The 17,830-nt window shown below is 44.5% G+C and overlaps 1 long non-coding RNA gene across 1 annotated transcript in view; it reads left to right on the forward strand.

Annotated features, from left to right (window-relative positions):
* LOC122812875 overlaps positions 1–17,830 on the forward strand; it is a 164,204-nt gene that overhangs the window by 118,901 nt on the left and 27,473 nt on the right. Inside the window, exon 3 of the long non-coding RNA XR_006366596.1 lies at positions 11,161–11,202. This is a non-coding gene — a long non-coding RNA (uncharacterized LOC122812875). The remainder of the gene's footprint in view (positions 1–11,160; positions 11,203–17,830) is intronic.

Consider the following 17,830-nt stretch of genomic DNA (forward strand, 5'->3'; position numbering starts at 1 on the left):
CTTTGCGTACTAATCCTACATTTATGCCTAAAGTGGTTTCTAGTGTGGCCTTAAACCAAACTATTCATTTGCCTACTTTTTATGCAAACCCCCAAAATAAAGGGGAAAAGATTTTGCACACTTTGGATATTCATAGGCAGTTGCGTTATTATTTGAGCAGAACTAAAGGGTTCAGGCAGTCTCAGCAGTTGTTTGTTTCTTTTGCTTTGGGTTCTCAGGGTAAACCTGTTTCAAAACAAACTATTTCTAAGTGGATTGGTTTTTGTATTGCTTTCTGTTATTCCCATCATGGTAAGGAGATTCCGGCTGGAATCAGGCCTCATTCCACTAGGGCTACTGCCACTTCTACAGCCTTTTTAAGGGGGGTAGCTACTAAAGATATTTTGGAAGCAGCTACTTGGAGTTCAGTGCATACTTTCTCTAAACATTACCACCTTCCACTTTATTCTAAATCTAGGGCTGGATTTGCCACTGCAATTTTACAGGGCATTTTGGCAGCTCCCAATGCTTTATGATTTAGCCAACCTCCCTTTACCTCTGCTTTGGGATTCTACCCATATGTAAGGACTGCAGCAATGTGAGATGAAGAACATAGTACAGTTTTGTACCTACCATAAATGTAGATGTTCGAAGATCCACATTGCTGCAGTCCAATTTACCCTCCCTCCTTCCCCACTGTAGTTTGGGGTGGTTGTTTGGTTTGGGTTGTAAATACTGTTTGCACATAGGTGGTTAGATGTTTTTTTTATGTTTTTTGGTTATGGCCTTTGTTTTTAGGGCCTTCTGACATCTGGGGCAAGAAAAGACTGAGGATATGACGTTGGTCATGCACTTTTGTACCCTGACGCTCTGATGTCAGTTCTGAGCGCCCATGACCGACATCAGCCTAATACTTTGGTATTCGGGCCGACCGAGGACAGCGGACTACCCATATGTAAGGACTGCAGCAATGTGGATCTTAGAACATCTACATTTATGGTAGGTACAAAACTGTACTTTCGTTGGTTAAGAGCTCCACTCTTCTCTGTGGTACTGTCTAGGTGGTGGGCTTCCTGCCCTTTTTGGTAGTTAACTGTAGTGAGTGGTGTGCTTTGCTTCACTTGGAACTTTCTAACTCTCGGATATGGCTAAAGATCAGAAAGAACATAAGCCTTCTGGCTTTAAAAAGTGTTCAAAGTGCGGATATAAAATGTCCATTACGGATGGACACTCTGTGTCTACTGTCTTGGAGCCATCCATTTACAGGAGTCATGTAGCTTTTGCCACGCCTTCAGTCCTAGGGTGCTCAAAGATAGGAAAAACAAATTGATTTTAAAGGGACTGCTTAAACCTTCTTTTGAAGAGGCTATAGATTTGGCTTCCAGTCGAAATGTAAGTCCTCTAAGTCCAAGAAAATGTCTCCGGCTTCATCGGCATCTTCGGAGCCTCCGGAGAAGATTACTATATTGGATACTGCTTCCTCGACTCCACTGTCCTCTGGGCCGCGGGAGGTGTCTATGTTAAGTGAATCTGCTTCCGCTCAGATCATTCTTGAACCTATTCGGAGCCGATCGCCGAGTGTGAGGCATGGTTCACCAGATAAAAGGTGTCATTCTCCATCCATCTCCTCCAAATCCTCCAGGCTTTCTGATTTGGATGTGGATAGGATGGTGCAGAGGCTCCTGCAGACGACTGTGTTGGCTAAATTGTTTTCGGCTCCGGAGCCATTTCCTATGGTTGTTTCATCGATTCCTCCGGTATGTTCCGCTCCGTGTGATGATCCCGTGCCGGCTCCGATACCCCCTCTGGGTTTATCAGTGCAGACCTTGGCTCCGACCATGTCTGTTCCGTCCACAGGGTTCGAGACTCTGGTCTCCTCGGTCAGGCCTGAAGGGGATGCCTAGGGACATCTTTCGGTTCCGTCTCTCCCAGTTGGTGCATCGGCTAGGGGGGGACCCCAGTCCCGGTCATGGCCTTGGAGGCCGGTGGGTCCTCGGACTCGGGGGGGGGGGGGGGGATGGACCGCCTTTGAGGCCATGCGGAGTGCGCTGGCCAGGTCGTCAGCTATGTCACTTGGGTCAGTCATTCCATCCCCTACCACTCTGGCGAGAGCTTCTGACACCCACCTATCCTTGGACAGCAGAGTGCCAGGCCCTAAGGATACCCCCACGAGCGGTTCCCCAATTTCTGAAGGTCACTCAGAGCCCTATGAGTGGTCCCTGAATCGCCTGATGGCAGAGCGAATCTTCAGCAGATGGGGTCAACCTTGCTGCAACCTTTTTGCCAGCCCTCTCAATGTGAAATGCAGCAACTACTTCTCGCTTATCCCCCCACTGGGGGAATCACCCAGGGATGCTCTAGTTCACAATTGGCCCTCCGGTCTGCTTTATGCTTTCCCTCCGTTTCTGAATCACCCTTGAGAGAAGAGGAAAGCGCAATCCTTGGGAAGCAGGATGATTTTGATTGCCCCACACTGGCCTCAAGTATGGTTCCTCTTCCTTCAACCCTACCTGGTGGATACTCCTTGGATTCTGGAACCCCTTCCAGACTTACTGACACATGTTGGGACAGTTCCACCCCTCTCTGAGGACACTCCGGCTGACAGCCTGGCTACTCCGCTTCCATCCTTAGTCAGATGCCATAATTTTTTGCCAAATGTAGTCCATATTCTGTCATCCTCTCATAAACCATCCACTAGAAAAATCTACTTTAGCAAATGGAAAAGATTCTCTATTTGGGCTCATTCCAGAGGCATTGATCCCTACACGGCTCCAATTGATTCAGTTTTGGAATTTTTGTCTATCGGGGTCCGCTTCAGCCACCATCAAAGTTCAGCTGGCAGCTGTATCAAACTTCCACGTGACCAATGAGCCTAGCGTTATGGCACACAGACTATTTAAAGCATTCCTGAAAGGTACCCTATTGCTTTGTCCCCCAGTATCACAACCGGTTATGCCCTGGGACCTCAATTTTGTTCTTCAAGTCCTTACTCTTCCACCCTTCGAGCCTGCAGCTACCTGCGAGTTAAAGTTTCTAACATGGAAAACAGCCTTTTTAATAGCCATCACTTGAGCAAGGTGAGTCTCCGAAATCCAAGCACTTTCCATCAAACCCCCATATTTGATCTTCCATAAAGATAGTCTCTCCCTTAGATCAAACCTGTCATTCCTTCCCAAAGTGGCTTCCCTGTCTAATATAAATCAGTCTATTGAGCTGCCAGTTTTCTTCCCCAATTTTTCCAACAAGGCAGAATTCAGATTTCACCAATTAGAAGCGCAACTGTCTATGTACATTTGTCTCCATCAGACAAAAGATATTCGGAAATCTGAACAACTCTTTGTCTCCTTTTCCGAAAACTGGCTTGGTTCTCCTGTATCCAAGGTCACACTCTCTAGATGGATAGCCAGCTGTATTTCCTTCATTTATCACACAGCAGGTAAAATTTTGCCCTTTCCGCCTAAAGCCCACTCCACAAGAGCTGTCTCCACATCCACAGCCTATCAAGCTAGATTGTCGATGGATGATATATGTGCTGCGGCCACTTGGGCTTCTCCTCGCACTTTTGTCTCTCATTACAAATTGGACGTGGTTTCCAGGGGCAGATCTTCGTTTGGCTCCTCAGTTCTCAGGAGTATTTTCCTATGAGCCACCCAGGTTGTAGGTGCTAGGGACGCTGTCCCATGAGTAAAAATGTAGGCGAGATAGGACTACATAACATCAAGAAGTTATGTACTCACCATAACGTTCGATGAATGTAGTTCATCTCGCCTCACATTCTTACTTACCCTCCCGCCTTCCCCCTGCCTGAAGGATTTGGAGGTAAAATTTTGTCTTGCAGAGTTCCTTTGATTAATTTGTTTGGATAATCTGTTTGTATGGATGTGTGTTATGTATGCTATAACTGAGTTTTTTGCAGCAAACTAGATCTGGGGGTGCAAAGCAGTGTAATATGGGATACCCTCTTAGCCCAGCCAATCAGAGACTTTTGAGCTAGTAAATGGGCCAAGTCGGAGCTGATATTCGGCTCCGAACCCAGGGGTAAGAATGTGAGGCGAGATGGACTAAATACATCGAACGTTATGGTGAGTACATAACTTCTTGTTACCCACTCACCATCCCCCTTTTTTCTTTGCTGGGACTTTTCTGTCCTTTCCTATTTCATTCTACCTTTGTGGTGTATTTGCTGGTAAATGAAGGAGATGTTTATTTTACTGCATGCATGCCTTTTGGCAAAATTATTTGCAGCCTTCCTATTTGGGGGCACCTGACATCTGGGGCAAGAAAAACTGAGGAAAATGGTGTCGTTGGCTTCTTTTATACACCTGTCGCACTGACATCAGGGAAGAGGTGACAGCAACCGATGCCGGACCTAGACTTTGGAATTCTGGCCGACTGCGGGTAGCCTGCCAGCAGGATAACCCAAGTGTAATGAATGCAACAGTGAATACACTCAAACATCTTCATTTATGGTAGGTACACAACTGTATTTATGATAATTCTGTAAGAAGGTGGTCCGTGTTTGGTAGTATAAGCTCTGCTCATGTACCTTTTCTTCTGTTTTTTTCTTATCTCTTTTTCTGAACTTTTGAACTGGGTGAGTTGTGTGATGCATGATGGGAAGGGGACCTGGCAAACACAAGTCTGAGACGTTGAGGATGGACTTTCCTCTTACAGATCTATCATTATGATAAGTACTTAATGTTTGAGTAGGACACTGTCACAGTTTTCATCTCGGGTTCATTGACACCACTTCTGGCAGCTTCCAGAAGGTGCAGTGTCCTGCTGAATGGATTCTAATTGGGTGTTCCTGCTGCGGATAGAGACCTTTGCTGTCAAATCTTCAGTTGCTTACATTATCAGCCATATCTAGTTTTAAGCTTTTTGTGTTCACTTATGAAGACCAGTGTGACCCAAGTCCCAGCAGTCGTAAGCAGTTTCTGATATTCTGTCTCTCTTCCTTCCCACTGCTCTGGTGGTAAGAGCTTGCCATGCTTTGAAACATCTGGTAAACATGTATTTTCTTACCAGATGTCTCACCTGTTTAATTCACTACCTTCCTGACTGTGGGCCTCTGAGTAAAAGACTTTGTTTAGAAGTTTCCTCAGTTATACTTATTTTGATGAAACGTACAGTCCTCACTGGAGCAGTATTTAATTGCTTAAATGACTGTATTGAAATACTTTATTTTTATATCCTGTTAAGCAGGATTTGTTGTTTTTCCTGCCTTAGTTTTCTTAGTTCATACTTCTTGTGAAATTTAATTTCTGCACTTTACTGAGTGTATTCTTACTGATCCAGGTATATTCTCATCTTTCCTCTTTTTATGTTTCGTAGAGTGTTTAAATTTAAAGTCTGAAAAACAATACAAGTTAAATGTTACATTTTTGTGATTGTCCCTTTAGGAAGTGTCTTTTTGACCAAAGATTCAGTGAGTTTGGAATTAACTATAGTAGGAAATGTCAAGGGTATAATCCATTGCTTAGGTGATATGAGAGGTCTGCCCTCAAAACAAAATAGTTTTTTTTTTTTTTTACTTCCTGAAACTAGTTTTTCTTCAAGAAGACTGCTGAGTGGGTAGATGTTCTTTGTGTTTCACTGTCGCAGTCATCACACTTGGGTTATCTGCTTGCAGGTAGCCCTCACTCGGCCCGAATACCAGAGACATAGTATTTCTGCGTCGGTTGCTATCGCTTCAGGACTGATGTCAGGTCGTTGGTGGTATAAAAACAGGCAGCTGACGCCATTGCATCTATCTTTCTTGCCGAGCCCGAAGCAGAAGCAGTTCGCACGAGTGCCGGTTGGCCACTACCTGAGTTTTCGTTTCCGAATTGAATCATCCCGAAGTCTTCTAAAGCTAAGTGCCCTGTTGGGGATCCTTTTTTCTTGCTCTAACCGATGTCAGAAAAAGTTAACAATTGTCTTGCCTGTGGAAAGCAAATACCACACACGCTAAATACTTTCGCTCTCGATCTCCGTATTCCAAAATGGCTTCGCTAAGCCAACCCACTACCGATCTTCTGAAAAAAAAAAACATAAGGATAAAGACAGAGACAGACCACACAGATCCAAAACTGCCGATGACGCTTCCGTTAAGCTAGTCGCCAGTTCGCTGGTACTCAGGAGCTTTCGCAGCCCGTGATGCCCACTTCGATGGATTCGCAGGCCTCTACCGGGACCCGTTCGGAGTCCGGTATGCCGCGAGACACTTTTTTGACTACAGAACCTGCAGATGTCTCTACTTTGGATGGGTCCGGAGCTGCTGTGCAGGCACCGGCTTCTGAGAAAGTTCTTCACATTACCAATATTTGACCTAAACCAACTACTACTTTCACGTCTTCAGTTCTGTCTAAAACTACCAAGTTTCTAAGGCCAAGAGTACAAGCTACACCTAAAAAAACGACCCAAACTCAAGCACCTGCTTCCTTGCCACATCATCAGATGCTTAAAGTGGCAGAAGATCTGATTATGCTGATTAGGGGAAGCCAGCTTTCCCCTGTTAAGAGGAAAAGAGATCTGTCCCCATCAGCTTTAACAGACCAAGAGTCCGACGACACTCAGGTTTCTGAATATGAAGACATGCCTTTATCTGCTTATGAGGATTCAGATACAGTGGACTCCATTCCCTCTGCTTCCCCTCCAGAGGATTTTTCTTTTGGTGAAACCCTACATACTTTAAGCGAGCATTATCCTCAGTCCAAGAAGAGACTCTGAGAATTTTTAGATTTGCCACAACATAGACCTTTAGCAGTCCCTGCAGTTCTGGATTTTGTGGATGATGTCTTTATGGAATTCAGTCTAACTCCTGATACTTTACCCAATGCTCCAAGGAAACCAGACAGGTACTACAGAGTCTCTGACTCTCACAAATTTCTTTTCAAAAATCCTACTGCTAACCCGGAGGTCATTTCCCAGGGGCCTAAAGGTATAAAAGCAACCACAGCTAAGAATCTCACCCCTTCGGACATGGAATCCCAAGCTTTAGACAGATGGGGTAAAAAAGTATACACCCCTGCAACTCTCGCCATTAGGGCATTAAATTGCCAGTTTGATATGCTGAAATACCAGCAACATATTATGGAACTTATTAAGCAAAAATTATCTACCTTTACAGACTGTGCAGAAAACAAAGAATTACAAGAGCTTATGCATTCTGCAAGCCAAGTCAGCAAGCATACCTTGCAGTGTGGCTTTGACACCCTAGATGCATCTTGCTGGGCAGCAGTCACTGGTTCTGTACTGAGAAGACATGCTTGGCTTAAGGAGCAGGCCTTGCCAGACCATGTCAAATCAAAATTATTAGACGCTCCTTTGAACAAGGACAATCTGTTTGGCACCAAACCAGAAGAGGTTCTAAAAAAAGATGGAAGAAAAGCTAAGTCTGTGCAAACAGTCAAAGATTTTTTGCAAGTGCAGCTTCCAAGATTCAGCAGGCATTGCCCCTCAAAACATTGGTCCTTTCCAGCCCCCTCAAGGCCATCTCAAACTAGACCCAGGGGGAACAGACCCCCAGATTACAGTCTCCTGGTATGCAGAGATCTAAGCAATGGAGTGCCTCCACTTCTAAAACAGGAGTGCTAAGCCACCCCCTTATGGAAAAAAATTCACAATGACTTCTCAACTCCACTCCTCACCTCTGCCCAATTGCTTCGTGCCCCTAGGAGGAAAACTTGCCCATCCTGCAAAAAACTGGACCTCTATCACCAAAAACCGATGGGTCCTCAACATTGTAACCCAGGGGTACAAATTTTACTTTCACTCAATGCCATCACTCAATGCCAACCCCAAAAGAGTTTCCAGACCTTCCTCCAAACCAGTGGGCAGAGGCACAAAACCAAGTTCAGTCCCTGCTCTCCATAAGGACAATTCAACCTGTTCCTGCAGAACAAATAGGTCAAGGGTTTTTCTCCGGACTTTTCCTGGTACCCAGAAAAGAGAGCACTTAGCACCCAATCCTAAATCTTTCCATTCTAAACACCTTCCTGGTGGTACCAAACTTCAAAATACTCACCCTTCAGCAACTTCTTCCTATGCTGTCCAAAGATGCCTGGTTAGCCACACTAGACCTAAAAGAAGCCTATCTGCACATCCCTGTTCGGGACTCATGCAGGAAATATGTGCGTTTCAGGGCAAGATCTATGCATTATCAGTTCTCTGCACTTCCCTTTGGCTTATCCACTGCTCCCAGAGTCTTCACAAAATGCCTGGCTCCAGTCATTGCCTATTGCAGACAGAGAAAGATTCAAATTTACTCCTACTTGGACGATTTCCTGATTCAAGCAGTCAGGAAAAGCTGTTGCAGCACCTGACATTTTTAAAGAATCGTCTAACCTCCCTGAGGTACACTCAATAAAAAGAAGTCAAAACTAGTTCCCAGTCAAAAGATTGTATTCCTGGGAGCAAGCATGGACACAGCATCCCAGATGGCATTCCTTACTTAAGAAAAACAAGCTTATCTGACAGGCTACTTCACTCAAATGGCCACCAGAACCCAGCTATCCACAAGGAAAATCCTGCAGGCCCTAGGATTCATGGCCTCTTGCATTCTACTAATTCCATATGCCAGACTGCATATGAGAACATTTCAGTGGTACTTATAAAGTCTTTGGTGCCAACATTCTCTGGACCTGGAAACCGTCTTACCTATTATCTTGTCTAAGGACAGAGTTTCTTTAGTGGGCAGCAGCATGCAACCATAACAAGGGACTTCCCTGTACTCAACCCCATGCCGCCCACACCCTAACCACAGATGCATCAGACTATGCCTGGAGGGCATATCTGGATGACAAGTGGATTCCAGGGCCAGTGGAACCCAAACCAAATTCACCTGCACATCAACCAAAAAGAGATGCTAGCTGTTCAGCACCCTCTGACAGCTTTCAGATTCCTTCTCTCACCAGGACCCCTGCTAATAAAAACCGACAACACCACAGTTATGTGGTACATCAACAGTCAGGGGGGAACCCACTCTTACCCACTCTGCAGGCTAGCCATGGCCCTGTGGAACACAGCCTTGGACATGCATTCATCTGCAAGCTCAATTCCTGCCAGGCAAACAAAACTCACTGGCAGATGACTTAAGCAGAAATCTCCTAGACCCACATGAGTGGCAATTAGAACCCATCACCTTCAGCCTTCTAACCCAGTAATGGGGGACCCCAGATGTGGACTTTTTGCCTCCCCCTACAATCACCAGCTCAGCAAATTCTGCACCAGGACACCTCACAGCAGGGCCTGGAAATTGGATACCCTGTCCTTCCAGTGGGTAAACCTCTCAATCTATGCATTCCCCCCTCTGCCTCTTCTCACAAGAATATTACTGAAGATAAGACAGGACAGACCAAGGGCAGTCCTGATTGCCCCGGACTGGCCACACCAGCACTGTTACCCACTACTGCGCAGCCTGTCACTGGTGCCACCCTGGCACCTACCCCAGATCCCAACCCTCCTCACTCAGCAGGAGGGACAGATCTTGCATCTGCAACTGCAAACCCTGAATCTTGCAGCCTGGCTTATTCCTTGAACTCTTCCCCCAGTGACCAGCCTAAGCAGTCAGGTGCAGAATGTTATTCTGGAAGCCAGAAGACCCAGTACAAGGAAATCCTATGCTGGTAAGTGGAAAAGGTATTGTTCCTGGATTCAGTCTAAAGGAGAGGACACAGCACTGCCCTCCTTACCACTAATCCTGGATTACCTAGCAGATCTACTCCACAGAGGCCTATCCTTCTCCGTTAAGATCCATGCCTCTGCTATCTCTGCTCATTACAGCACTGAGCCACCTCTCTTCTCTCACCCTCTCATCAAACAGTTCCTGAGAGGGGCAAACAACTTAAGGCCACCAAGAACAGCACCCACCCCTGCTTGGGTCCTTAACTTTGTAGTGGATCACACCCCCCCCCCCCCTTGATCCTATAGCATCAGCTGAGTTAAAATTCCTTTCTTGGAAAACAGCCTTGCTTTTGGACATCAATTCAGCTAGAAGAGTGTCTGAGCTACAAGCACTTATGGCTGTGGAACCCTTCATTATTTTTCATGCTGACAGGGTCTCCCTCAGGACTACCCCTTCCTTTATGCCTAAAGTGGTGTCCAGTATGGCCCTCCTCAACCAATTCATCCATTTGGCAACCTTCTTTCATAATCCTCAAAATAAAGGGGAAAGGATCCTGCACTCTTTGGACATGCACAGCCAGCTCAATTCTACCTTGATAGGACTAAGCCCTTCAGGAAATCTGACCAGTTACTTGTCAGTTTTGCACCGGGGGCAGGGGGCAAGGCCATTTCAAAACAAACAATTTCCAAATGGATAGCACACTGTATCCATTTCTGCTACAAACACCATGGGAAACCAACCCTCAGGGGGGCAGAACACATTCCACTAGGGCAACTTCTACCTCTACAGCATTCCTCAGGGGAGTCACTACCTACTACCAGGGACATTCTGGAAGCTGCTACCTGGAGTTCTGTATACACCTTCACCAAGCATTACCACCTGCCTATCTTTTCCAAATCCATGGTGGGTTTTGCAACAGCAGTCCTGCAGGGCATTATAGCCAGCCCCAACTGTTGATTGCCTCCACCCTTTCATCATCTTTGGGAATCGACCCAAGTGTGATGACTGCAACAGTGAAACACAAAGAACATAATACAGTTGTGTACACTTACCATGAATGTAGATGCTAGAGTGTATTCACTGTTGCAGTCCTGGTTTCCCAACCTCCAGCTCCCTCTCACTCTTCCCTCGGTCTATTACTCACCACTTACAGGGCTATTGGTATTTACTTTTTACTGGTGGTGTTTTTGCACCATAACTTAGCTCCCTATTCGGGGGGATTCTGACATTTGGGGCAAGAAAAACTGATGTAATGGTGTCTGCTGCCCATTTTTATACCACTGACGACCTGACGTCAGTCGTGAAGTGACAGCAACCGATGCAGAAATGCTAATTCTCTGGTATTCGGGCCGACTGAGGGCTAACCTGCAGGCAGATAACCCAAGTGTGATGACTGCAACAGTGAATACACTCTAACATCTACATTTATGGTAAGTGTACACAACTGTACTTTTTGCTGAAATGAGTGCTACTGAGCCTAGGTTTAGTGAGATGTCCTACACCCAGTACACTAACAAACTGACACATTTTTGTTGCTTTTTTAAACATGTATATATATATTTTTATGCACATAGGAAAAGAAAGGGGAAGAAGAGGACACAAGAGTGACACAAAAGGTAAGATTCCTGCTTTATCCGGTGCTTATTTACCTGTATGGCACTTGGTACTAGCCTTCTCATTATTTAATGTGAGATGCATCAGTTTGAATTGGTTATATGAAATCTCTGACAGTGCATATCCACTTTGGCTGACAAACCTGTCAAAGTAATTTCTGAATCTGGATAATCAGACTGTGATAGCTTGGGCATGAAAGAAAGTTGTATACAGTTAGTGGTCATCCATAAAACTTGACTGCCAATATGTCAGTATTGTTTTTTGTTTTTTTTTTTCATTTAGGGATCTGAACAAAGCTTGTAGCAGAGAAACATTCAGTGCCTATTTTCATGAGTGCCATGTATCAAGAAATGTCAGACATGGGTGCATCAGATGTCCAGGCACAAACCGTGTAGTGTAGAGTTAATGACCTGCAATTTGTGAGTTACTGGGTCATTTGTCATCGCAGAGTGATATTTGATGATGTGGTATATGTAAGGTGTCATAGTTATCAGTACCACAGGCAGAACCAGCTACTTTATTTGTTATTTAACAGTGTATTACAGATCAAGTTCAAAGCTTTGAATTACAAAGTCAGAAGCCATCCAGCTTGAATGGTAGTAGATCTCCAAATTCATACTGCCTCAAAAAAAAAAAAAAAAAAAGTTCTAGAGCTAAAACAATAAGCAACCATATTTTAGTTTGCATGCAGCGTGGAACTCATGCACAGTATGTTAATCACTTCATCATAGCATCTTTTCCCTATAAAGACTAGGTTTTCTTTTCTTTGGCCTTTCTTGCGTCACTAAGTTGTAAGACTATGACCTTCTTGGACACTGCCTTCTCGCCTTACTAATAAATTACATCTGGACATTTATTCTCTGAAAGATCCTGTTTCACATCTCTAGGTGCAATGATACGGAGGGGTCCAGCCTTTCTGAACGGGTAGTTTCTATTATCTACTCTGCCCAGTGGCCACCCACCCAAAAATACTAAAACCAATGGACTTGGTGTCATCCTTGGGAAAGCAACAAAGGTTTGAGGCATTTTTCTGTACTTTTTCCAGTGGTCCTCAGTTATTTGTCTGCAAGCATTGATGGCAGTACCGGTTATTCCACCATTAAAGTTCTTTTGGTGGCCAGCTCTGAAATCCATTCTAGTCTGCAATCCACTTTTCCGACTTCCTCAAAGGTCTGTAAGGATTTTTTACATGGAAATTGAAGGTAAGATCACCTGTCAGGGATCCTGTCTTTCCCAAGGATATTTATTGGATGTTACAGAACCTAACCTTCTTTAAGCTGAGCTGAAGTTTTTGCTCTGGAAGACCTTCGGTTTGACGTGTTAAACAGTGACACGCACAATTTTTTCAGCCTTTATGCCCAAAGCTGTGAGGGAGGCTAATAAGTCTTCCCATTTGCCTATGTTTTTGCGAGAATATTCCAACAGTGGTGACTATTTACTTCACTATGCGGATGGACACAGGTATCTTAGGTTTTAATGAACAAAACTAAATATTTCCACAAGGATTTCCAGCTGTGTTTCCTTTGCTAAACTAAAATTTGACAAGAATCTTTTCAAGCACAGCCTCTCTAGATGGTTATCCAACAGCATTGCATTTTTGGACTATGTCCTTAAGCTTAGTCTGTTTACATGGTGGATGTTCTTCATCTCACATTGCTGCAGTCCTTACTTATGGGTAGTCCGCTGTCCTTCATCAGAGCGCCAGGGTATAAAAGCGCATGACCGACGTCATATCCTCAGTCTTTTGCCGCATGGTCCGATGCAGAAGCAGCGCTTCTGAGATTTTTGACCGATACCATGTTGGGAGTATTTTTGTTTTTTCTTGCCTCAGTTATTTACCGGATGTCAGAAAAAGTGAATAATTGTATTTCTTGTGGGAAACAGATACCAAATAGGGATTACCACTCGCTTTGTATACCTTGTTTGGGACCGAGCACCTAATTAGTAGGGTGTCTGTTTTGTGCTAGGTTCAATAAGCGCACTATAAAACGGAGATTAGATTGCGCTAGGTTAGTCTTTGGCCAAAGGTGTAATTATAATATGAGACAAATCTGTAAAGCTTAGGCAGGATGATTCATCCGCTTCGACGCCGGGTCCTTTAGAGGCTACAGGGGAGCAGGTGGACCAGTTCCTGTTGAAACTCAGGGGGAAACTTTGATTTTGCAAGAGGTGGCCTCTCAGGAGTCAGGTCAGGCTGAAGGGGCCTCTCAGGTTACTATTCTCCCTACTGTAGCTAGGGTGGTTAGGCCTTCTGCGACTATCTCTAAGGCTCATTCTAAGGGCAGGTCTGTTTTGTCTTCCTCTGGTGTAAGTCCTGGTTCCTCAGGGTCTGTGCCTAAAAAGCACATGCTTAAAATGGCAGAAGATTTGATTACTTTAATTAGGGGTTCTATGCCCCCTCCTGATAAGAGGCCCAGGGTAGAGACAGAGTTGGAAAGTTTGGAACAGGCCTCAGATGATTCAGAGTCTTCTGTGGAAGACATGCAAGATTTTCCTACTTATTCCGATTCTGATGCAGAGGATTCCACTCCTTCTGCTTCTCCCCCTGAGGATTTTTCATTTTCAGAAACTTTACATTCCATGAGGGAACATTTTAAGTGGGAAGGTCAGGATTTCTCTGATTCCCGGAAAAGGCTTAGGGAATTCTTGTTTCTACCACAGCATAGGCCCTTAGCTATTCCTCCAGTTTTGGATGTTGTTCAAGATGTTTTCTCGAGGCTTCCCTTAATCCAGATTCTGTGCCTCCCGACAGGTATTACAGGGTGCCTGAGGCTCATAAGTATCTGTATAAAAGTCCTAGAGCAGACCCAGAAACCATTAGTCAGGGGCCTGTGTTAGAGCTTCTGTTGTAAAAATCCGGTTCCTCTAGATAAAGAGGCTAGAGCTTTGGATAGATGGGGTAAGAAGGTGTATAAAATGAGGGCTTTAAATTGCCAGTTTCATATGTTGAAATATCAAAATTTCCTCCTTTCTCAGCTAATATCTAAAGTGGATGCTTTAGCAGAGGGTATAGAGTGTAAAGAATTGCAAGATTTGGTACATGTCTCTGAACAGGTGGGCAAGCATTCTTTGCAGTGTGGCTCTGATGCTGTACAGGCTTCTTCTAGCCACTGGTTCAGTTATTAGGATCAGAATTTGTCAGAGCATGTTAAGACTAGAATTCTGGATGCTCCTTTACAGTCTGAAGTTTTGTTTGGTCCTCCTGTGGAGTCTGTATTAAAGAAAATGGAGGACAAGGCTAAGTCTATGCAGACTGTTAAAGATTTTTTGCAGGTGCAACCTCCAAAGTTTAGTAGAAATTGGCCTGCTAAAGGATGGACGTATCCTTCTTCTGATTCTCAGTCTAGGGGCAGATCTAGACGTGGTAGGGGCAGAGCTCAGAGTTCCTTCAGACCTAGAACATGGAGTTCGCCTGCACAGTCTGCAGGTAAGGCAAACAGACCCAATGACCTGCATTTCCAGCTGCCAGATTCCTCTTGCCTGGCAGCTCCTTTGGGAGGAAAGTTAGCACTTTTCAAGCAAAATTGGCTTTTGGTCACCCAGGACAAATGGGTGTTGGACATTATAAACCGAGGCTACAAGTTTTATTTCCATACATTACCTCCTTTCAAAGGTATGCCAGACGCTCCTCCTCTCAAAAGGATAGAGGCTCACAAACAGATTTCTTTACTTCTTCAAATAGGAGCTATACAGCCAGTTCCTCTGTCAGAAGTGGGCCTAGGATTTTATTCTCGCCTGTTTCTAGTTCCAACACATGGAGACCAATTTTGGATTTATCTATCCTCAACACTTACCTGGACATTCCAAAGTTCAAGATGCTGTTTACCTCTGTTGGGAAAAGATCACTGGATGGTAACTCTGGATCTCAAAGAGGCTTATCTTCATGTTCCTATCAGGCCAAGTTGCAGGAGGTACCTGAAATTTACATTATCAGTTCTCTGCATTGCCCTTTGGCTTATCTACTGGTTCTGGCTCCAGTGATAGCCTTTTTCAGGTTGAGGAATTCAGATTTATCCTTATTTGGACGATTGCCTGTTTATTTCTCAAGAGAAGGACAAACTTCTTCATCATCTACAGTATGTGATGGCAGTGTTAAGATGCCTAGGGTATTCTGTGAATGAAACAAAGTCCAGTCTAGTACCCTCTCAAGACATGTGCTTTCTGGGTGTGAGACTGAATACAGCTTCCCAGATGGCCTTTTTGACCCCGGACAAACAAAGAAGCCTTTCTCTTTATTTCCATCAAATGTCTCTACAGTCCAGGCTGACTGCAAGGACAGTCCTTCAAGCCTTGGGGTTCATGGCATCTTGTATTCTGGTGCTTCCCAATGCCAAACTGCATATGAGGAAGCTTCAATGGTATCTCAAAAATGTATGGACACAACACTGCCAAGATCTAGACACTGTCATTCAGATAATACCTTGCATTCAGAAGGAATTTTTGTGGTGGGCTCAGGAATGTCACCTAAACAAGGGACTCTCTGTGACCTGACCAGACAGATTTTAACGACAGATGCCTCGGACAAGGCTTGGGGAGCACACCTCAATGGAAAATGGGTGCAAGACACGTGGCCTGTCAGACTTCAACATTTGCATATCAACTTGAAAGAGATGTTAGCAGTCCAGTTTGCATTAATGGCTTTCAAGGATTTTCTTCATCCAGGGCAGGTGTTGATTCAAACAGACAACACAACTGTCATGTGGTACATCAACAAGCAAGGGGAACCCATTCATACCCTCTTTGCAGGCAAGCGATGATTTTGTGGGAGACTGCTCTCAGTTTACAACTCAATCTTCAGGCAAGGTTTCTGCCAGGAGCACAGAACTCCTTAGCAGATGTGTTGAGCAGACAAATAGTGGATCCTCACGAGTGGAAATTGGATCCTCATGTATTCCAGCAGTTGACAGTGTTATGGGGACTCCAGACATAGATCTGTTCGCTTCTCCACTAAATTACCAGTTGCCAAAGTTTTGCACAAAAAAGTTTCATCACACAGCTTGGAAGGTGGATGCTCTGTCATTCAGTTGGAGCAGTCTTCATGTTTATGCCTTTCCACCTCTGCCTCTCCTTCCCAAGGTACTCTTGAAAGCCAGACAAGACAAGCCAGCCATGATTCTGATAGCACCGATTGGCCTCGGCAGCACTGGTACCCACTTCTGAGGAGTTTAGTGAGGGAGCCTCCATGGCCTCTACCTTTAATTCCACATCTTTGTCTCAGGAGGGCAGTCACTTCCTCAATGTCAGGATTCAGTCTCTGCATCTAACAGCCTGGCATATTCTGTTCTAGACAACAAGTTTTGAATGTTATTTTGGAGGCCAGAAGGCCTAGTACCAGGAAAGTTTACGCAGATAAATGGATAATTTAAGTGCTTCTCTTCAATACCTTACTGAGTTATTGGACAAAGATTTGTCTTTCTTCTCTATAAAGATTCATGCTGCAGCCATTTCTGCTCACTATGATTGTGATCCTCCTTTATCCTCTCATCCTGTGTTTAAGCAATTTCTTAGAGGGGCAAAGAACATTAGACCCCCACGTAGAGCTCCTACTCCTGCTTGGGATCTCAATTTTGTGTTGGAAAAACTTACTCTACAACCTTTTGAGCCTGCAGCTACTGCCGAATTAAAGTATTTGTCATGGAAGACTGCTTTTGTTGGCCATTACTCTGCAAGAAGGGTTTCTGAATTACAGGCCCTTATGGCAGTGGAGCCTTTCCTAATTTTCATAAGGACAGGGTATCTTTATGTACTAATCCTTCCTTTATGCCTAAAGTGGTTTCTAGTGTGGCTTTAAATCAAACTATTCATTTGCCTACCCCCAAAATAAAGGGGAGAAGATTTTGCATACTTTGGATATTCACAGGCAGTTACGTTATTACTTGAGCAGAACCAAGGAGTTCAGACAGTCTCAGCAGTTGTTTGTTTGTTTTGCTTTGGGTTTTCAGGGTACACCTGTGTCAAAACAAACTATTTCTAAATGGATTGGGAGTTGTATTTCTTTCTGTTATTCCCATCATGGTAAGGAGGTTCCGGCTGGGATTAGACCTCATTCCACTAGGGCTACTGCCACTTCTACTGCCTTTCTAAGAAGCTACTTGGAGTTCAGTACATACTTTCTCTAAACATTACCACCTTCCTCTTTATTCTAAATCTAGGGCTGGGTTTGCCACTGCAATATTACAGGGCATCTTAGCAGCCCCTAATGCTTTATGATTTTGCCATCCTCCCTGTCCTGTTGCTTTGGGATTCTACCCATAAGTAAGGACTGCAGCAATGTGAGATGAAGAACATAGTACAGTTTTGTACCTACCATAAATGTAGATGTTCAAAGATCACATTGTTGCAGTCCAATTTACCCTCCTCCTTCCCCCTCTGCTGTTTGTTTGGGTTTAGTTTGTTTGTTGTTTGTTTGTTGTTGGACAGGTTGGGAGTTTTTATCCTGTTTCTGTTTGGGGCCTGGTTAGGGCCTTCTGACATCTGGGGCAAGATGTCAGTTCTAGGCACCCATGACCCGACGCCAGCCTAATACTTTTGTGTCCGGGCGACCAGGGGACAGTGGACTACCCATAAGTAAGGACTGCAGCAATGTGGATCTTCGAATATCTACATTTATGGTAGGTACAAAACTGTACT

Source organism: Protopterus annectens, chromosome 10.part0, assembly GCF_019279795.1.
Source record: "Protopterus annectens isolate FY-2018-M chromosome 10.part0, PAN1.0, whole genome shotgun sequence".
Taxonomy (NCBI): domain Eukaryota; kingdom Metazoa; phylum Chordata; order Ceratodontiformes; family Protopteridae; genus Protopterus; species Protopterus annectens.